Genomic DNA, 23,399 nt, shown 5'->3' with positions numbered 1-23,399 from the left:
GTTAGCAGCGCCCTGCTAATGTAGCATTAGCATAGTAGAAGGCAGTTGTGGTCACTGTTTCTGTTAACAGACTGTATTAGTTATCTCTTGCTATGTAACAATAAATTGCCACATACTTAGTATCTTAAAACAACACATTAATTATCTCACAATTTTTGTGAGTCAAGATTCACGGCATCATTTGAACAGGTCCTCTCCTTAGGGTCTTACAAGCTGCAAAGTGTCAATCACGTTATGTTCTCATCTAGAGCCTTGACTGGGATAAAATCTGCTTCTGAGCTCATTCAGGTAGTTTGTAGAATTTTTCTTGTGGTTGGATGGGGTGGAGGGCCCACCTTCTTGCTAGATGTCAGGTGGAGGCTGCCCTTTGCTTTTGGAGGTTGCCCACCATTCCTAGAGACTGCCTTCTGTTCCTTGTCATGCTGGTTTTCCCAGTACAGCTGTTTACTTGATTAAAGTCAACAAGGAGAGTCTCTAGTGTAAGTCTGATATGATAGCAAGACATATACCGTAATGTAATTGTAAGAGTGGCATCCCATTACCTTTGCCATTAGAAGCAAGTCATAAGTCCCTTCTACATTCAAAGGGAGATGATTGCACAAAAGTGTGAACACTTTCTACAGGCTTCCAGTTATGGAATGAATAAGCCATGAGGATTAAAGGCACAGTATAGGGAATATAGTCAGTGGTATTGTAATAGCATTGTATGGTGACAGATGGTAGCTACACTTGTGAGTATTGAATAATGTACAGAATTGTTGAATCACTATGTTGTACACCTGAAACTAATGTAACATTGCGTGTCAACTATCCATCAATTAAAAAAAGAGTATGGTGGGGTGGGGCACCTGGGTGGCTCAGCTGGTTAAGCGTCTGACTTTGGCCTAGGTCATGATCTTGCGATTCCCAAGTTTGAGCCCTTGTCAGGCTCTGTGCTGACAGCTCAGAGCCTGGAGCCTGTTTCAGATTCTGTGTCTCCCTCTCTCTCTGCCCCTCCCCACTCACACTCTGTCTCTCTCTCAAAAATAAACATTAAAAAATTAAGAAAAAAAAGGGGGGTGCTCAGTCGGTAAAGCAGCTGACTTGATCTCAGCTCACATCATAATGAATTTGGGCTCTGTGCTGACAGCCTGGAGACTGCTTGGCATACTATCTCCCCCTTCCCCCCTCGCTGCCCTCCCCCCTCAGGCACAATTTTGCAGGCTGTCTTGAAATAAATACACATTAAAAAATAAAGTGTGAACACACGGAGGTAGGGATAATGGGGCAGCCACCTTACAGGCTGTCCAACAACAGAGAATGCTAAGAATCTATTCATTTGCATGAATTGGTTTGGTCTCTTTGATTAGGTATTTACAACAGTTCTGCTTGTGAACAGTCATAGAACAAACTTTAGAGCACCCAGAACCACGTTTCTACCAAAAGCTTATACATCCCTTGTTCAGTATTGGCCTCTTCTGTCCTTCCTGGCACCCTCGGCAGAGGGCTTGCTAGCCCCCAAATGGTTAACATTTCCCCCAAAAGTGGCGTACCCAAACTTGCCTTTCTCTATATCTGTCTAAGCAGGAGATGAGCCCCAGTCCCATCAGCAAAAATTACCCACACCTCACTCCATTCTGTTGGGTCCCTATAAGCAATTGCGAAACTGTTCTTATAAAGTAGCAAAACTCAGGTATTCAGAGTTGATTATGACCTTATTTGTTATCCAACACAGATTGCATTTTCATGCTAATAGGGGGCAACACTGTGTCAGCCCAGGGTTGTGAGAATTGAAAGGATTTTAGTCATTGAGGCAAGCCCAGCTGGGAAGATATTTGGGCACATTATGACAAATGCAGGCCTAGAAAATTATACCTCTAGGACAGTTGGCTTGTGCTCATGGGAACAGGAACTCTGGCAAAAAAGAAAAAGGAAAACGAATGTCTTCTAAGGAATTGTCAGAAGCCAGTTGGACCAACACTTGTCATGCCTTTGAGCAGCTTTGCTGACTGCAGCCATCTTTCAACTTATACTGTGTCCTGATTTTTGTGCTTATCCTTTGGATTTGACATTTCTTGCAGGGCTTACTTAGTATTGGTCCCTGGTCTCTCCATAACTGTTTTCCTTTCCAGATAAGGTTTTTCTGTATCACCCATGCTTTCCTGGCATCTGATCTCAGCTGAATCCCGGTTTTGACTGAACCATCCCCTCTGAATGTTATAATGAGTTTACCCCAGTATGCAGCCCCATGCAGAAAATATTGAAGCATGTGATTAGGATAGCAGTGCTCGCTGCCCAAACAAAATCTCAGGAGCATAATACAATAAGGATGTATTTCTCATTGACAGAGCAGGATAATGCAGGCATTCTTGATCAGGCAACTCTTCCATAGATACAATGATGCTGGGACCCAGGCTCCTTCCATCTTGTGCCTCTACCATCTTAAACACACAGCTTCCGCCGTTACTTTGTTTATGTGAATTAAGCCATGGAAAGGGAAGGATTATGGAAGGTTGTGCCTAGGATTTATGGGATAATATTGCAGTAATGCCAATCAGTTCTCACTTTCACTGGCCACACCCAATGCAAAGGAGTCTGGGAAATGCGATGTATATGGCCAGAAAGAAGGGGATATTTAGCTAGCAGTTTCTGTTACATAGATTGTTTTGGCAGCCATGAACTTATGCCCATATACATGTTGGGAAAACATAGCTGGGCAGTGTCTTTGAGGGAAAGGACAATAACCAGTGGTTTATTTATTGAACATTTATGGAGAACTTCATATGTTTTAGATACTGCTCTAAGTATTTTTTTAAGTAATAAGTCATTTAGTTCTTATACAACCCTGTGGAGTAGGTCCTATTATTATCCTCATTTACATGGGGATGGGAAAACTAAGGCACAGAGTAGTTTGGTAGATTGCTTAAGGTAGTAGCACCAGTAAGTGTCAGGAATGAGGATTTGAACCCAAATCCTTAACAATATTTTTTAAAGGCAAACTTTAAAAGCAAAACAGATGGCACAAGATTTTTATCATTCCAACTTAACTCCTGGTGTTTCTATGTATCTTCCTTTTGTTTTTATATATACCAAAAATCACAGTATTTTCAGAGTACAGTACTTTGAAATTTGGAGATTAATTTCATAAACAGCACTCATTCAATATTTTCATCACAGTTGTGGGAAGTAAATATAATTATAGTCCTCAGTTTACACATAAAGAGGCAGAGGCCTGAGATGCTGGGGACTTGTCATGTCCCACAAACACAACTGGCAATGTGAGGCCCAGTTTCTTCACAAGGATTTAGAATCTGGATTTTCCTGCCTCTCTCTGAGGGCAGAGAATTAATGTGGATGTTTTCTTGGAAATGTCATTAGCTGAAGGTAGGCTAGGAGGTAAGGGCCTTCTACATGTTCCCAAAAATCTGCCAGGCATTCCACCCTGCTCATAAAGAATTTCGTCCTCATAATAGCACTTTGGAGTCAATGTTACTATTGTTTGTTTTCTTTTTTAAAGATGAAAACTCCTAAAATTTAGAAAAAGTACCTGATTTACCCAAGTGTTCACAGTTAATCACAGCGAAATCAGAATTGAAGCCTGTGTTTATATAGCTCAAGATATTCTGTGCTTACCTGTATTTCTTCCAAAATAAAACCTTGTTCTGAATACTCTGTGTGTGCTTAGACCTATTAGTATTGAATTTAACAGCAAATTAGATAACTGGACTCTGGTACTGGCTGGAGTCTAAACCAATACTTGATTGAGCAGTTGGTCATTAGTATAGGCCCATGTCAAAGTTGTATGTGTGCATTATATGATTGGGTATGTTTATGTTCACCTTATATTCCTCCTAGCATCTAAGTTAACCTGGTAGGTATGTTCCAATGCTTTTAGGTGAGACTATCTTCTTTTATATTTGAGATTGATACTATAGACTTGATATTTCATTTTTGACAGTATCCATATTTGTTGGTAGTACTCTTTAATAAGAAGTAATTTGGGAATTTATTCATAAAACAGCTATTGATTCTTATATGAAGAGCAGTTATTTACTTCCAGGAGCGAGATCCTGAAAATAAGATCTAGGATCTGTTTGTCACTTGGCCTAGAATCAAACAATTATCTTTTCTCTAATGCCTTGAAACAATGCCTTTCTTGTCTTAAGAAACCTAACTAACATTTAAGTAACTCTATATATTTGCATTCATATCTTTATATACAAAATAGGTTTTTCCTGAGTAAGGAAAGGATATGAAATCAAGGAACATGTTTTTTCTTCCTTGAGCTCTGCTTTGTAAGCATGTTGGATTTTTATTTAACATTTTTATTTATATCTGTACACTGGCATTGGCATATTATGAAAAAGTGAATCCTAAGTTCTGTCAACACTTTGGCCCCGAAGTAACAATTAAAAAAATAAATCAATTAGCTATTTTTGCATGTATTTACTTTTTATAGAACTATATTTGAAAATAGTGTAGTTGGAAAAAATACATTTTATATAAAAGCATGTTATTAGCCCCTTTACTGTGAGACTGCGACTTGGATGCATCTCAAATTCTCACACCTTTGTCACGGAGTTTACTTTTTTCTGGTATTATTTATACATATCTTTACGGTCAGGCTGATAACTGATCCCCTCCATGAGGCCTGGTTCCACCATTCTTCCCTGAAGGCTAAAGTCTACTTGCCAGAGTCCTGCTTGGCTGCCTGACCCTGCTCGGTAGCTGGGGATAACAGGTTGGCAACTGTTGGAGTAATTGCTGTGGAGAAAAGTAGGGGAAATGCCTGATGGACTTGCTAAGGATCCCAGGAGTCCAGCAGCAATGGTCAGGAACACCCATTGAGAGGCAATTCAACAGAAAGATCTTTCTCACGTACTTACCCCTACTTGAAGCAACTGCCAATGAGGCAGGCCTTGAAAAAATATTTACTGAGAACTTACAGTCTCTACTTGAGCTTGCACTCAGTGCTTTCCTAAAGCTGTATCACAGATCATGTGAGGATTAGAATTAAGATGCTGTATTAGGGCCATTTTACTAATGAAGTTATATCACAATCAAACACATGTTGCTTAAAGTTTCACATGCAGTGATGAGCACCCAAAAGCCATATTTTTTGAAAATGGTAGGATAAAGTTAAACATTTTGTAAATAAACTTTATTTTTCAGGCAATTTTAGGTTCACAACAAAATTGAATATAGTTTCCCCTGCCTCTGCCTGCACACACAAAGCTTCATTATGAACATCCCCCACCAGAGTGGTACTTTTGTTACAGTTGATGAGACTACATCGACATATCATTATTACCCAGAGTCCTGGGTTTACATTATACTAGGTGTTGTACATTCTGTAGATTTTGACATTCATCTATTGTATTATACAGAATAGTTTCACAAAGTTTTAAAAGGGCAACAAAAAATATATTCTGACTCCCAGTCTGACTCCCATTGATCAGCAACGCCAGGAGTAGAAAGGGAAGGCCTGGAAATGGACAATTGTGGATGGACTGCTATACAGATTGTGTGCAAAGGTCTGTGGATTACATGCTGAGCTTGTTACGGACCTCAAGAATCTTTAGTTTTTTGAATAGTACTATACTTTAAAATTTTTGGCACATGTCCATAATGCTAAATCATTAGGTTGTTTCCATAGAGACATCTAAGAGGAAAGCATTAAATGTGAAAAAAAGAGTTCAACACAGGGGCAGGAATATATAGGGTTTTCAAGTGCAGGCTCCAGAATGAAAGTACTTGAGTTTCTCTCTTGCCTCTGCCACACACTAAAAGTGAAACATTAGGCATATTGTCTACTGCCCAGTGCCTCAGTTTTCTCATCTGTAAAAAGAGAATTATGGTGCCTATCTCTGTCAGTTCCCCAAGATTGCTATAGCAAAATAGCACAAACTAAGTGGCTTAAAACAACAGAAATTTATTACCTCACAGTTCTGGAGACTACAAGTCTGAAATCAAGGTATTGGTAAGGCTATGCTCCATTTCAAACCTGTAGGAGAAAATCCTTCCTTTATCTTCCCAGTTCCTTATGGTTTGCTGGAAATTCTTGACATTTCTTCCCTATGATAGACCCTGCTAGAAGTCCTTAAAGACATCCCATACACTCAGGCTTTAATTATATGAAGTCATGAATGTGTCTACTTTTTATAGAATAAATTATGATGACATATTAGAACATGTCCCATTGCCCATTGATTACTTTGAGTGTGTACCATTTTAATCAGTTCTAGTTGTACCTCTTTGTTATTGCTAAAAAAAAAATAAAGGATCAGTGTCCTTTAAGTGTTTGTTCCTCAGTTGGTTTGAGTAACTTGAGGTATGGAGTAATCAATCACTTACCTTGCATTTTGCAGGACTTACCAGTCCTGCCTCTGTAAAGTCTGACTACATTATTATTGTTTCCTCCATTTGAATAACTGATTGTCACAATTCCTTGAAATGGTGGATTAATATTTGATTCAATTTTGTTTTTTTAATTCATAGTTTTAGTCAAAAGCCTATGACTTTCAGTTAAGCTGATCATGGTTTAGTCTAATTTCCTAAAGCCTCCTGAGGATTGTTCAGAGGTGACAACTGCTTGTTTTTAGCACCCCAGGAGAATGTGGGATCTTGTGTTCTTTACAGTAGATATCCAGGGCCCTAAGGGCAATCAGTGAGAGGAGTGTATTGTTTAGGTATTGATGATGGTAGGTGCTAAGAAGGAAGCTGTCACCCAAAGGCCATGCACTGAGGAGACAGGACTTTTATTTTATTTTGTTTTTAGAACGTGCCGGGGTGCCTGTGTGGCCAGTCGGTTAAGTGTCCGACTTCAGCCCAAGTCATGATCTCGCGGTCCATGAGTTCGAGCCCTGTGTAGAGCTCTGTGCTGACAGCTCAGCCTGGAGCCTGATTCTGATTCTGTGTCTCCCACTCACTCTGCCCCTCCCCCCCACTCATGCTCTGTCTCTTTCACTCTCAAAAATGAATAGATGTTAAAAAAAAAATAATAATAATAAAAAGAACGTAGTGCCAAATGATGGCTCCATGTCTGTAATACTGGCTTTCTAATATCCCATTGAGTCTTTTAATTGTCTTAATATTTTGATTACTATAACTGATTTCTTAAGTTACAGACATGCAGTATCTGGGGCTACTATAATTGTTGTATACAAGCCTTTGATATATATATTTCTATAATGATATATATTAGGTTTTGTTAGTTTAAGTGGCCTTGTGTTTGTCATCATTGTGCTCAAAATTATTTCCATGAAAATGTAAGAGGCAATCGCATTTGGACAAACTGGGTATATTATTTTGGGTATATTATTGCACACATCAACCATTAGACTTATGCAGCATACCCATACACCAGCTCTTGAGAAAGGAAATTTATGTTTTTAGAACAAAGCACTGAAGTCACCATCTCAATGTCACATAGCCAAATGGTGAGGTTTGAAGAAGTAACTCATAGCATTTGGTATGTAATGCTTGTAAAGCTGTGACTCACATGGTCAAGAACAGGCTACATTTAAAGAATCAGCTCCTAAGTAACTTCTTCATTTGTATTTCTCTCATTTAAAGAAGTCCACACAGATTCTTAGTGTTATTTCTACTATGCAGTAGCCTCAACCTTCTGATCCTACCCCCCATCCCAGAAGAACCTCCTTTCTCATGTATGCTGATTTTTGTTTTTATCATTTAATTATTTTTTCTTTTATTGTACTTTCCTGCAGAACAAGTGTTCTGCTCCATGGACACTTTTTCTCCTCAGAGATACAGGATAAAGGTTGGGGAAAAGAAGCTAAACAGTAGTTGCCTAAGTGGTCTTTATAGGTTGGAGGAAGAAGAGTATGAAATGTAAATAATTATCTCTAAAATAAGTAGGAGAAAGCATTTTGTTCGAAATTCTAACCAGTTAATTCTTACTGTGCTCTACAGCAATAGTGGAGCTGGGAACTATACTAGAAATCAGAGAGGACATTGATGCTGTCATAGTTGAGGTGACCCATGCAGGCTTGCATATTTATTCACTTGCAGATCCAACAGTAGAACCGAAGCCTCTTGATACTTCACTTTAACTATGATTATGCAAAAATACTTATCTGGAGTCTTCAGTGGTGTGCAAGCATTCTAGATTTGAAGGTTTTGTGGATGTAAAGTATAGAACAGCCAGCAAACTTTTGGCATGATTTAGGAATCATAAGGAATTCTGATACCAGCCATAGGTGGAACACTGTTTTGGTGGGCAAATACTTTCATGCACATTATCTCACTAGTCCTCACAACAATCTTATAAGCTGACAGATAATATCAGTCTTATTCATTGATGAAATATTGAGGATCAGAGATGCTACATGACCTCTTCCTGGTCACATTGCTGGGTAAGCGATTGAGCCACAACTAATTCCCAGATCTATTGACTTCTGGTCTATTTTCAGTCTTTCTGCTAAACTCTATCTATGGACACACACACACACACACACACACACACACACACACAGTTCCTATTGTACAATGAATAGATCTTAGCAGGATCTTGGTATCTTCTTCAGGAAGAAAAGATAACCTCACTACCTGTAAGAGGAAATAAATCAATGACTTATCATTAAAGGAAATTTCTTTATCTTTAAAGAATTGGATATGAAGAAATGAATGGCTTCATGTCAAATAATGAAAATGTTTATCCTCTTTTTTAAAATTTTTAACATTTATTTATTTTTGAGGGAGAGAGAGGCAGAGCACAAGGGGATAGAGAGAGAGGGAGACACAGAATCTAGGCTCTGAGCTGTCAGCACAGAACCTGATGCAGGGCTCGAAGCCACAAACCACAAGATCATGACCTGAGCTGAAGTCAGATGCTTAACTGACTGAGTCACCCAGGTGCCCCATTTATCCGTTTTTAATTTTTTGAAATTATTTCCACCTTTTCTTCCAGCATTGCTCACAAATGACTAAAAGTTTCTGTAGAAGGAGGGACACCTGAGTGGCTCATTCGGTTAAGTGTCCGACTTTGGCTCAGGTCATGATCTCACAGTTTGTGAGTTCAAGCCCGTGTTGGGCTCTGTGCTGACAGCTCAGAGTCTGGAGCTAGCCTCAGATTCTGTATCTCCCTTTCTCTCTCTGCCCCTCCCTTGCTCTCTCTCTCTCTCAAAAATAAACATTAAAAAAAGTGTAGAAATCTTTTTAAAAAAAAATTTAATGTTTCTCTTTTATTTTATTTTTGAGAGAGAGAGACAGAGCGTGAGCAGGGGAGGGACAGAGAGAGGGAGACACAGAATCCGAAGCAGGCTCCAGGCTGTCAGTCCAGAGCCTAACATGGGAGTCGAACTCATGAACTGTGGGATCATGACCTGAGCCAAAGTCAGATGTTTAACTGACTGAGCCACCCAGGTGCCCCTCTGTAGAAGCAAATCTTAATGATCATATTCTTTTCTTTTCTTTTCTTTTCTTTCCTTCTTCATTTCTTTCTCCATTCTCCCACTCCTCCTCCCCCCCACCTTTCTTTCCAGCTGACTTACTCTGAGCTGGAAGCAATGAGAAACTTCTGGTTCCTTTCATTGGTGTTATTCAGGTTAGTAGAAAATTCTGCTTCCTTCATCTGTCAAGATCTTCAGTCTTGTGCTTTCTTTGAAATCTGACCTCTGAACAAGGCTGTAACATCTGGAAAATAGTAGCTGAATTGATTTATTTCAGATTGTTGCTATGGTGATTCCCTACCAATATAGATAGAAAATGAAGAAGGGAAATGAATATGTTGAAGAGAGTGATGGAGAAGCTGGTCAGACTGAGGAAAAGGCATGCAGGGCTGAGGAGGGCATTTATGATTGATCTACTCAGGGGTAGAGTCATCTTATAAGTTTGCTATTAAGTCATCCACAGTGATCACAAATAAGTCATTTGCATTTGAGAAGAAGCAGTGAAATGTTTTTGTTACATGGGTAGCAAAAAATGTCCCAGACTTAAAATTCCCCAGAGATTTTCTTTTCCCTCTCTAGGAACAGGACAGTGAATATAAATTGTAAAAGAAATTTTTGTGACAGGGAACATTGTGAATCTTGAAATAGTTCTCAGCGTTGTGCTTTATTAAACATATTTTTTGAAATGATAGGAAAAAGACTTATCTGGAGAAAAAGTAGATATATCAATTCATTTTTATGTATTTATTCATCTGTTCATTCATTTCTTCAACTGTTTATCCATTCTTTAATTCAACAAATTTGTATTGATCCTTTATACCAGGCTCCAGATATTTTAGTAAATTCAATAAATATCAATAAACTCTACATATATTTATGAGGCATTAACTACACACAAGACAACCTACAGGTTGATGTGAGTTGTATAATCATCAGGGCCATTGAATAGCTGTTTCTGCCTCAAGGTTTGATGAAGGAGATATTTGGGAGAAAAATAAGGGCAAGAAGGATCTTGATAGGTGTGTGGAGGTAGGATAGAGGGAAGAAAAATGTGAGGGAAATGCATACAATTGTGATTAAAAAGAGTTGATTACATTGGCCATTTATAGTCTTAGAGATTGATACCATATGTAGAAATGCTCTTCACTCTTCACTTACATTATTGACCTTTGGAAGGCAGGAGCTCAACTTGACATAGCTTAGAGGTATGTCAAATAGACACCTGGGTTTGGGTGTAGGTGATGTTGGGAAGGCTTTGGAAATAGACATTTGTAGCTGCTCAAAATCAGAATGTGAAAAAAAGGAGGAAGCAGTATAAATGCGGTAGAATCAAATACCAAGCAGGGTACAACCACTTTTTTCACAACAGGTGACACAGGGCCTCCTTGCCTGTTGTGACCCTTCAGGTTTTAGATTTCAGTCATATGGGGTTCCTGGGTGGCACAGTCTATTGAGCGTCCAACTTTGGCTCAGGTTATGATCTCGTGGTTCATGAGTTCAAGCCCACATCAGGTGCTGCTGTCAGCACAGAGCCTGCTTCAGATCCTCTCTCCCTCTTTCTCTGCCCCTCCCCTGCTTGTGCTCTCTCAAAAAATAAAACATTAAAAAAATTTCAGTCATATGAAAAAATGAAGAGAGGTGAATTCTACTCTTTATAATGCAGCCTTCCAATCCTGCTCCCACACATATTGGTGCCACAGTGAGGGGTCAAAGTCAAGAGTATGAACATACAAGTTTTGAACCTGGCTCTGACACGTACACTGTGTTTAACCTTGGACAAATCCTTTAACTTCCTGGGACTTTAGATTTCTCATGTCAGAACAGAACAACCTCTCAGCCAAGTAGTTCATAAGAGCATAATATTAGAATCAGAAAGGGCTATAGTGGTTTAAAATATATATTTTCAGCTGTATAAATAAAAGCCTGAGATGTAAAAGAAATATGTTAATTCTTAACTTCATTAATTCATAAGCTGTGTAATTCTCCCTAAGAACTTTGTGATTCCATCACATCTTTCAGCCAAGATTAGTCAAGGGCTGTCAGGTGGGCTCAGCTTCCTAAGACTTCATTATTATTAAAAATACACTTTGAGGAATTATCATAAATAATTAAAATAAATGTCAGTTATTTAAATAAATGAACAGGGGTGTCTGGGTGGCTCAGTTGGTTGAGAGTGTGACTTCAGCTCAGGTCATGATGGTAAGGTTCGAGGGTTCGGGCCCCACGTGGGCTCTGTGCAGACAGCTGAGAGCTTGGAGCCTGCTTTGGATTTTGTGTCTCCTTATCTCTCTGCCCCTCCCCTGCTCATGCTCTCTCTCTCTCTCTCTCTCTCTCTCTCTCTCAAAAATAAATAAACATTAAAAATTTTTTTTAAATAAATGAGCAAAGACTATATTCCTGTTTTTGCACAGAGTTTTCAGCATCTGTGAATTAAATAACATTCCTCATTCAATGCTGGGATTTAGCCTTGAGTAAATTCTATTCATTGTTCAAGTGTGTAATTTCCCTTTAATATGTCAATGTAGAATTTATGCTAATTTTTACTGGAGTTAAGTGTTCATAGCAAAATGAGCTCTTTTTGAGCTCTTTTAATTTAATAATGGGAGAATGCACGGAAGCAGTTATTTAGTGGAAAGGGGCATTATTTATTTGTTTCTGGAATTTGGACTTTTCTTAAAATATTCATTATAGCACAAGGGCTATCATTTGCAGCAGGATGTAAAGCATGTGCTCAGCTGAAGCCCTGCACTTTACTTTGCATCTGCTACCTTTGCTTCTCCCCTTCTTCATGGTATCTTGAGACAGAATAATAGGTGATGTTTTCACATCAGGACAGAAAATCCAAGACCTCCGAGTAACAAGTATCAATTTCATTGACTTTATCTGTTCTCATTCTCAGAACGTTATGCTCTTGTTAGGGATTGAACTTGACCTAGGTTCTGAACATCCTGCAAACAGACTTGGTGACCTTACACAAATCTCAGTCAATCCTTCTACAACTTGTCTTTTAGAAAAGTTAGATTGGTTAGATTGGGGGTGGGTTATTAAGAAGAGGGATGTGATGTAAGCATTAATGTTATGAAATAATTACTGTGATTGAATTTTTTATCAAGTGTCTTGGTTTATTCGAAGATAACCAATATATGAATTCTTGTCTACACAATTTTTACAACTGGATCTCTCTCTGAAACGTACAAGAAAGGGCATGGCATAAAGTCTCTAAGGATGCTAACTATAGTGAAAGAACTATAAAATGGCAAATCCATTTATGCTATGGTTCTCAGAGTGTGGCCTCTGAGCCAGCAGCATCTGGAGGACCTGGGAACTTGTCCAAAATGCATATTTTTGGCCCCAGTCTAAACCTACTAAATCAGAATCTCTAGAGGTGGGATCCAATAGTTGTGCTTCTCTAAGTTTTCCAGGTGATACTTAACAAGCTATAGTTTGAGAACCATTAATTTATAGCATTCTACATATTCTGGTATGTTCTTTTGTTGAACTAAGCTGAATAACATCTGACTTGGCTATATTGTTACATTTACTTTGTTCTTCATTTACTGGTCTTTTTTCTCATGGGTTCTGTGACTCTTATAACTAATCTTAAAATGAATGTTTCCTCTTAAAATAAGTGTTTCCTCCTGAAAATAATATTTCCTCTTTATCTTTGGCTGCTAGGAAGCTCAGAGCCAAATTTGAGGCCTTGTACAAGATCTCACGGCCTCCTTCCTAGTTCTCTTTTTATTTTCTAACCTTATTGTCCCTTTGCCCCAATTTCCCCACACTATTACGTTACATGTTGAGTATTTTGAAAGATCATGATTAAATAAGCAAATTTATTAGGTGACAGGAGTAATAAATGCATATATCTGATATGATCCCCTGGTGTCAGTTCTCAGTGTGTTTATTTTATGTACAAACTGAAAACTTCATTTGGGATATCCTTGAGAGAATCTGTAAGATGCAAGCTTAAATATCCAGACTCATTTTATCTGATAGCTCCTACATATTGACATCTTTCTAGTATGAAGTGATCCATTAACTTAAATACATTGAAACCGAGAAGTCCTATTTACTTCTTAGAGGCACTAATGGTAGTGAAATTTTTCATCAAGGATTCTCTCGCCATCAAAGTCATTTTTTTTTGACATTGCAAAATCACCTCTACCTAATGGCTTTATTAACACATTGAGAGCCAAAATGTGATTGTAAAAGAGGGATTTTTCTTACAAGTGCTTTTACTTAAGATGGGTAATGTTAAAGGTTGTATAGAATTTCAGCTTTCAGGGACATTCACACATACAGCACCCACTGCTTGGGATGGCTCTGACACATTTTGGCAGCAATGCTATAATTAACAGAGTCAGAATGGAGCCTGATGTCAACCATATAATATGGATCACCAAAGCCACCCCCTTTCATTTAACGTATAGGTGTCACTCACCTCTAGCAGTTCTTAATTATGTCAGATCTGTGCAGCAAACAACAAATAGTTAGGGGAGGATTCATCCTCCTGTATATTTTGTAATGAAGCTTGTGAGCCTGCTAAATAATTAAAATAAACAAATGAAGACTAATTTGCTTACTTTTAATTTTTACCCAATCTACTTTAGTTAATAATTTACAAGGTAAAAATGAATAGAAGATCAAAATGACTTCCCTTCCGGCTCCCATGTCAGCGTGATGGTGGAGAGATTCTGCCTTATTGACTGCTCATTTGTAGTAGAAATAACCCCAGAGAAAACAGTGTTCAATGTGAACCAGGCTTTAATAAAAGGAGCGGCAGACTCCGGAGGTTTTTTTCTATTTCCATATAATCCCAGGATCATTTGTCTGGAGCTGTTTTTGAATTATTCATACCAACAGTAGCTCTTTCAAATATTAGATGTGAACAGTTTCTATGGTACAGTTTCACAGGCAGCGTCTTTTTTTGCTGGCATTTTAAAAATAGAACTTTTTTTTTTCCTATTCCAGATTGCTCTTGGGTGCTTCCAGGTGGGGTTGTATTATTAGCAAAACATTAAGAGGCTGTTTGGGGGCTAATTCTAAGACTTCTCCAGGTGAAAGAGGAAGAGAACAGAGAACTATAATGAGAATGTGATATTTCTGAGAAAGTGTTATTCATTTTAACTGGGCTTTTGAAAACCCTAGCACAGTCCTGTTGTAAGCATTGTTCAGGAGAGTGGAGTTACCATTTATTCTCATTCACTGCACTCTTAAATAAATTGGATTGAAGGGATTTATTCCGCTGATCCTATTGTTCTTATGCCCCATTTGACCCCAAGCTTTGAGTCTGTGTTTTGCAGGAGAAAACAAGCCTCTTTACCGAGGTCTCACAGGGCAGGGAGATGCTCTTTCTCCTACTTCTCCTGTCACTTCTCCCCACCCTTCACTTTATACCCCAGCCATTCCAAAGTCCCTTAAGTTCTCCACTCACCATGAAAGTTCTTTTGGTATCTTTTCTTTGCACTTGCTATATTTGCCTAAAATGCGAGCATGTCTTACCCACTGACACCTTGATTCTCTCTACTATTACGTATGTCCTCATCCTTTAAACTTAGGTTAAAGTGCTCATTTCCTCCCCAGAACTGGTAACTGATTGCCTGGATTAGAGAATTTCCCCAGAAATAAACTCTGAGTCAGCAATTTGAGTGCAAGTAGTATTTTGGGAAGTGATTCCAAGAAGTACTGGTAGGAAAGTGCGTGAGAAGGAAGTGAAGGAAGCCAATGGAAGGTATATTATAAGCAGTTTACTGTGGGCAATTGAGACTGGAGCCTGCTTCGGGACTCTGGGAGCCAGTGCATAGTTAGGCCACACAGGGAGAAGCCAGCTGAATGATATCCTCTTGTTCCCATCTGTCACTGGCTGAGGACAGAGGACTGCTCCTGGAGGTACTGAATCCTTGTCACTTCTGGCCTGTGCCTGGCTGTGAAAAGAAGACTGGTGGAGAATTGCAGATGCATTCAGTAGAACGCATAGATATGTGCTAGAGCAGTGAGAACCAAGGGGATATGTGTTAGGAACCAGTACATCTATTGCATTGCCCTTGCTACACACACACACACACACACACACACACACACACGTGCTGTGTTTCTGTATGTTGAGGGTAAGGAACTGCTTCTTATTCATCTCTGTGCCTTCCGTATCCTAGTATAATGCCCAGCACACCATAACTATGCAGTGAACATTTGTTGAAGCAGCAAGTGTGGAATGATCGAGTGAGTCTATTAGGCAGACCCACCCTCAGCTTTTATTTCTGATGCCTCCTTATAAGCACAGTCTACCCATCATTAAGGCACCTTCCTCTCCTGCCTACCTACTCAGTCCTCAGAGAGAGTCACTCCATATATCAAACAACTACCTTGGTGCTTTTATAGTTCTGTTTTTAGAGGAATATTCCATCCCCTACTCTGAGATGTGCCTACTCTATTAAGGCCTTTACTCTTTTTTATATGAGAGAAGGTGGAGGAGAGAGGGGGGGAGAGAGAGAGAGAGAGAGAGAGAGAGAGAGAGAGACAGAGAAAGAGAGAGACAGAGAGAAAGAAGGAGGGAGAGGGAGAGAGGGAATGAAAATCTTAAGGAGGCTCCACACACAGTGCGGAGCCTGACACGGGGCTGGGTCCCACGACCCTGGGATCATGACCTGAGCTGAAATCAGGACGCAGATGCCCAACTGACTGAGCTACCCAGGTACCCCCTCTGTCAGGCCTTTTCAAATGAGGTAGTGAAGTGGTGGGGGAACTCTATGGGAAGATGCTGGGGAGTAGAATTGGTGCCAGGGTTTTAGTTCCCATATTGCCTTCCACTTTCTTCCTCTCACACACCAAAGTTGGGTGGCAGACACCCCCAGAGCCCTGCTCTTTTTAAAGGAGCAGAATCTCTCTTCCATTAGGTGGTTTGCTCAAATTCAGGGCAAAGAGAAGAGGTCCCTTTCCTGAAAACAGTAATCTTAGCCTAGTGGTCTGGGAAGCCCACACCCATCCTCTGTATGTGTCCTTCCTGAATGCCAGTCCACTTTGTGTTTTGGGTGGAGGGTCTCCTGCCATGAGTCCTGAATCCAGCCTACTTGGCCTATGCCTTTTAGTTTGGTCTGATTGGCTTGGTTCTGTCTTCAGAATTTCTGTAGCCACCCACCTGTGTTTTCTCAAAGCACTTTCCCCCACTGTGATGTCCAGCCTATCTTTGTCTCTCCATCTTCTTTGTAATCCTGAGAACTGGGGGGAGTTCTTGGGGGACTCCAGAAGCCTGGGGGGAGGAGTGCAAAGAATAAATAGGAATAATCTCTCCCCAACCCCAATTTCCATTATAGTAAGGAAGATAGAAATAGAAGCAAATAATTACATCATAGTCTGGTAAATCCAACAATAGCTTCAATGAATTAATAATTTGCTTACAAACAGCATATGGAAATTTCAATATTTCTTTATCTCCTACCTTGTAGAAAAGAATCTATTGCAAAGAGATGAGATAAGGCAGCATGTTGTAGGTTACTCATTTTTGGAGAGCTGTCAGGGCCATTTTGTGCAAAGGCGTAAAGGTAGGTAGTGAGGTGGAAGAGACACCAAACTAGGAACACACAGGTCTGGGAGTTAGTTTTAGCTTTGCCAGATTTCAGCTGTATAAATATTATAAGTCATTTACTCACAATGAGCCACATCAAATGTAAAATAGGATGTCTGTTCTTTTTCTCATAGTACTGTAATGTAGGTCAGTACAATAATGGTTTGATAGAGTTATGAAAATTATGCATAATTGGATATAAACTTTAAGGAAAAGAAAATAAAAATCTTACCATGCATCCTAAAAGTCTATCCCTTAATGGCAGAGTATAGAAATTTTCTGTAGAATATCTCTTAATTAACTTTTCTTTAATCAACTCCCCAAATAACTGTAACTCTCTACTTCCTCTATAAAATAACCTAACAGATGCCAACAGCACAGTGAAGATTTCAGGGTTATAATGCCTATGAATGTCTGCTACAACTGTTTGAGTTGTGTGCTCGCAAGAGTCCTGGTTACCATGTCTATTCATTCCAGTTCATTCTTTTATTCAGTAGATACTTGATCATCTACTCCAGACTGGGTATCGTTTCAGGTACTAGAGATGTGGCAATGACCAGTGTCCACTGTATTCTAGTTGTATTTAATATTATAATTATGTAATTTAGTTAAAATATTTCATCAACTAATGAAAAATAAGTGTGAAAGAATTGCTGATTTTTATGAATATTCGGTTAAAAAGTTATAATGGGCATCTGTCCTACTATCCAAGATCTTTTAAATTCCTTCTTAAACTTAAAAAAATTTTTTTAATGTTTATTTATTTTTGAAAGAGAGAGAGAAAGACAGTGTGAGTGGGTGTGAGGGGCAGAGAGAGGGAGACAAAGAATTTGAAGCAGACCACAGGCTCTGAGCTGTCAGCCCAGAGCCCAACGTGGGGCTTGAACTCGCAAACCATGAGATCATGATCTGAGCCAAAGTCAGACACTTAGCCAACTGAATCACCCAGGCGCCCCTAAATTCCTTCTGATGTTTCCATTTCTCTTGTGACTTTGGATGTGCCAGTCAGGTGCCCCTGTAACTAATGGACATGAGATTGGGTGTGGGGCATCTATTTCGTGTTGAGGTTCCAGAGTTAGCTGTGGTGGCAGTTTCCTCAGCTCAGTTCTGTAGCGTAATTCCTGAAAATTTGGTTTATAGCTACTTGTATATCTTCTCCCTCTCCAAATTCTGCATCTCCAAATATCTCTTAATAAATTCCTTTTCTTAATGAATCGGTCATAATGAATCCTGTTGTTTGCAACTAAGAACTTTACTCATTACAAATCCTTTGGAAAGATTTTTAAAAACTAAGCTTCAAAACATGCACACACACACAAACACACTGTCAAATTGGTTGTAGGCAAAACAATGTGCAACATTAAGGGGATGATAAAAATCATTAGAAATATTTCACTCTCAAATTGCTTCACAGTTTTTTTCTTATTAGTTTTGGTCCCACTTTAAAGAAATCTAAACTGGAAATCAGTGCTCTGGCATTGTGGGTGTGGGACTCTAGTTAGTGCATCCATGCTCAAAGAAAGGCCTTTACTCACCATCAAGGGGTAGAATATTGATGTACATTGATAAGTTTTTATTTAAAATAAAATATTTAAATTATTCATGAATCACTTTTGATAATTTTCAACTTTTGATCACTTTGATCCACCAACCTTTTGTCAGGTGCAGAGACTTCTATACACTTTGAGGCATGTGAGCTTGGACATCATGTCCAAGGAGGAGCCTCCTCCTTACGCCCCACTGTTGGCTTCTTTGGGCCTCTGCCTCTCAGGCAGTTCTAAGGGCTTGGCCTATGTCTTTCAGCAAGGCTTCCTTAAACTCCAAGATGCCCTTTCAGGACTGATACCTCTGGTAACTCCTTTGGTTGAAAATCTCTCTGAAGCTATAATGAGGTCAGGTTGTCTCTGGACAGGGTGTCATTTAGCATTGTGGTGTCATAGGTGTAGCCAGTGGCCATGTTAAGCACTCACTGTCCTCTAATACATAAATAGATTTCTTATTTCCTCACATCTTTTCCTTCTATTGTTCTTTCCTCTCTCTGTCTTCTCTCCTTTTCCTTTATCTCCCTCTCTTTCATTTGACTTTCTCCTTCACATTTGTCTCCCTCACTCTCATTTCAGCCTTTCCCTCCTTGTTTCCACACTTCCCCCCTTTCCAAGCCAGTGCACCTGAGATCCTGGTAGGAAATGAAGCAGAAATTCCCTTCATTGAACACGAGGGTACAGTTTCTGTGGTAATCTTTGCTGAATGATGCTTCTGTCTGCTGTTCAATGAAGGGCAGCAACTAATCCATCATTTCTTCTTGCCAAACATTTAGATAATATAGGTCCCACCTTACACCTCCATGAACTTTACAGAAGACCACATGTACTCCTTCTAAAATATTAACACTGTCTTTGTGTAGTCTTTGATGGTATCACAGAAGAAAAGATTTGAATTTTTAAACTAGATGGTTTTTATCTAAACTTTTGACATGAGAAAATAAATTGTGTGGATGAATTTCCAGTCACTCAGGCAAATTTTAATGTGCTAATTTTAATTTGCCATTTTAAAGGATTACTGTAGAAACTGAATATCTTAAGGCTTTAAAATACACAAATCACTTGAAATTCTATAAAACAGCTAATATTTTAGGTAAAATAAAATAATAATTAATTTATAGTTTTTTAAAGTAACATTATTACACATTTAGCCAAACTAACAACAGTACAGACACCAGACTGGTACTCAGTGAACATCTACTACATGATTGTAGATCATCTCTGAGGTAGTGAAATTTGCCTTTTCTGGCTAGTGTTAAAATTACCCAACCTATTTTGAAAATTGAGCTGTAGCCATACATATATACCTGAAAGGAATGCCAGAGACACTGAACACATGCCATCTCATTTCTAAATATATACACATATTTAGCACTCTTTATGCATTTTAACAGCCTCCTGATTTTATCTAATTCCCTACATGTTTTCATCAAATATTTCTTAAGCCCTGCTATGTGCTAGATCTTAGAAATGAGAGATATCTAAGACAAAACTGGATTCTGCCTTGGAGGAGCTTCTAATATTATTGGGAATATTGAATATGTTTGCAAGAAATGAATAAAATGGCCAGTTCAAGTGAATGTCACAGAGGTGTGAAGAAGTAAGAGATAGCCGTGAAGATTTCTTGAAGGAAGTGGGCATTGACAGGGGCCCTGGGCTGGGGTTAGAAGGTATTGAAGGTTCCAGTGCTAAAATAAAACTGCAAAAACCAGTGCCATGGTCAACAAAAAGACGTGCAAGGATTTTGAGCCCATCCAGGAGTTGGTAACTTATAAAGACTCATCTCCCAACCTGGCTACCAAATGGAAGCTAGCAAGTGGCTATTTCCCATTTTCTTTTGTCTAAATAGCAAAAAAATTTTTTAAACTAATAGATACTTTCTACCAATGGACTCAGTGTTCAAACTAGCAGATAATCCAAAAGTCAGTTAAAATTTGGCTTTGTACTGTGCTGCCAGATCTTTGCAGTGGCAGATTTACCTTCCTAATTGTGTTTTGCTTAGTCTAATGTTGAACTTAATTTGTATTCCCTGAACACGCAAAGGCTGGACAGTTCCAGAGAGGAGGATGAGATTGAGGAGAAGAAGTGAAGGGAGAAGGGTTGTTGTTCAGGGAAGCTGGCTCAGAATTTGGAATTTGTCACACATCGTTTGCACAGTGGACCATCCTCTCACAGGTAATTACAATCAACTGACCAGAATTGTTTTACAAGTTGTGGTAGTCTGTTCAAAATCACTTGTTTATAAGTGGCTTTCTTCAAAATTTATGAGTCTAAGTTTCATGTCTCTTGCCTCTGTCCTGTATATGCTTATTTCTGATGATTGTCTTTATTTTCTTCAGTAAAAACACACATTTTATAATGTCTCTGGTCACAGGAAGCCTTAGGCAATATTATTGTGTAAGCAAATATTTATCTTTATACAATGTGAGTAATGAACTCATTCTAACCTATTAGTAGGTATGAGGTAAAACCATGCAGGCATTCTCTGAAAGATTTTTTAAAAATAGGTGTTATAGCCATATAATCTTAGTTTAAATATATATATATATATATATATATATATATATATATATATATATATATATATATATATATGTCTATGGGAATTTATATAGATATAAGTATGTATAAAGGTAAAAGATAACAATTTCTCTCCTGTCCTTGTCTACCATCTGCATGATCCCTGTGGCGCCTCATACAAATAACCACTGTCACTAGGTTTTTGTGTATTCTTCTGATTCTAAACAATTACAAGAAGTCTTGTATATTCAGAGTAGTGAAGCTTCCCTAGTGATGTCATTAGCCTTCCTTCCTTGGTGATTGTCTACAAGGAAAGTTTCAGGAACTCTTAGAACCCAAATCTGACCTGAGTTTTATAATGAGTAAAACAAAAAACAAACAAAACAAAAAAAACCCAGTTATATTTGTTTACATGAGTTCTTACTTTAGGATGCACAGATCGTAGAATTCAGGGATCTTTGAACTTAGATGGGAAATACACAGTTTTATTTTTACTAACTTCTGTCTGAAATTAAACATTCTCTTTAATTGTGAATGTAAGCAAAACCATAGTAGAATTGGCAGTACCTGTGTCTTTGTTACTTAAAAAAGCATAAATATAATCCATAAATATAAGCATAAAAAAGCATAAATATAATGTCACATTATAGCCATTGCAAATATTCCAAAACATCATTTATACTCATCATTATATTGAAATGATGAAGTTAATTATATCTACTGCTAGTGTTCTAAAATTTGTATCCAGGATTTATTTTAATCCAGTATGGTAAGACACACAGACGTCGAAATGGCTGTCATAAAAGAATAAGTTTATGCTCACCAATCTCTAGTAATAGAAGGCATGCCACACCATGCAGGGCCATATGTGGAACATCTGGATTGGTTAGGAGGCAGAAGGAGAGAGGGGAGAGCATGGCCCAAAGCCTTTATTGGGGTTTTTAAGGGAAAGGATGGGCAAGGCAGGGATAGGTATACTGAGTAAATTTAGGATTGGGTAGCTTGAATAATTTTAGCAAGCTCTGGGCAATAGAAGCAGTCCCTAGTTGTCTTGTACGTGGCCTGGGGTTATTTTGGGTAGGGAGAATATTGGCTTGGTGTGTGATGGCTCCTTGATAAAGGAGATGGTTGAGGGTGTTGGCTCTGGATTGGTTGGCTTGCATATCAAAGTTGTGCTTTTAGGGGAGTACTTTGCTATCTCTAGGAATTACCTAGCCCTGGAAGGGGCTCTCCAGGATTAAGTTCCCAAATGCCAGAGCATCAAAAATACAGAAAATAATTACACTCAATACAGGTAGATATTTATTATTTAATGTGGTAATAATGAAGCACAGGTACTACATAATTACAGTTGTGCTTTTAAAAATATTTTAGTGATTATATATCATTCTAATTAGCTTCTAAGGACCCTCTGTACTTTATTTTCTGTATCTATGAACACTGTTCTCAGGAGATCATAGTCTTCACCAGACTGTTAAATTGTCCACAGCTCAAAGATGTTAGGCTCCAAAGAGAGATTGGGTTCTTAACTTACTGATTCTCCTGCATGTTCTATTTTTCTTTCTTGTGGATTTAAGTTTGTCCAAACTTAGGACTGGAACAAGTAATTGAAAGAGATGCTGCCTTGGCCCTACCACCAAGACCCATACCTTCACCTGCTCTTAACCCTCCCCTACCTGACCTTGTGCTAAATGGAAGAGAAATTCATTATGGCTGTGATTTATTGAACACTTGACACATGCCCAACACAATTCTATACATTTTTATGTATTATCTCATCTGCTTCTCATGGCCATTCTATGAAGTAGATATGGTTATTGCCATCATTTTACAGGTGAAGAAACTTAGGCATGGTGTACATATAACCTGCCCAAGGTCACACATCAGTGACAGAGCCATATTTTTTTTTTCATTTTATTTATTTATTTATTTATTTATTTATTTATTTATTTATTTATTTATTTATTTTAATATATGAAATTTACTGTCAGATTGGTTTCCATACAACACCCAGTGCTCATCTCAAAAGGTGCCCTCCTCAATACCCATCACCCACACTGCCCTCCCTCCCACCCCCCGTCAACCCTCAGTTTGTTCTCAGTTTTTAACAGTCTCTTATGCTTTGGCTCTCTCCCACTCTAACCTCTTTTTTTTTTTTTCCTTCCCCTCCCCCATGGGTTTCTGTTACGTTTCTCAGGATCCACATAAGAGTGAAACCATATGGTATCTGTCTTTCTCTGTATGGCTTATTTCACTTAGCATCACACTCTCCAGTTCCATCCACGTTGCTACAAAAGGCCATATTTCATTTTTTCTCATTGCCACGTAGTATTCCATTGTGTATATAAACCACAATTTCTTTATCCATTCATCAGTTGATGGACATTT

The 23,399-nt window shown here is 38.6% G+C and overlaps 1 protein-coding gene and 1 long non-coding RNA gene across 3 annotated transcripts in view; one reads left to right on the top strand and one right to left on the bottom strand.

Annotated features, from left to right (window-relative positions):
* IQCJ (IQ motif containing J) overlaps window positions 1–23,399 on the top strand; it is a 426,282-nt gene that overhangs the window by 295,375 nt on the left and 107,508 nt on the right. The gene's annotated exons all lie outside the window — the stretch shown is intronic.
* LOC122229661 lies at window positions 15,087–18,847 on the bottom strand. 2 transcript variants are annotated; one of them, XR_006207089.1, is made up of 3 exons: window positions 18,603–18,847; window positions 16,525–16,635; window positions 15,087–15,327 (listed from the first exon to the last, which is right to left on the bottom strand). It is a non-coding gene; the product is annotated as an uncharacterized LOC122229661 (long non-coding RNA). The 2 variants fall into 2 exon arrangements; XR_006207088.1 differs by having other exon boundaries at window positions 15,087–15,313.

Source organism: Panthera leo, chromosome C2, assembly GCF_018350215.1.
Source record: "Panthera leo isolate Ple1 chromosome C2, P.leo_Ple1_pat1.1, whole genome shotgun sequence".
Classification (NCBI taxonomy): Eukaryota; Metazoa; Chordata; class Mammalia; order Carnivora; family Felidae; genus Panthera; species Panthera leo.
This window is presented reverse-complemented; position numbering and strand designations above follow the sequence as displayed.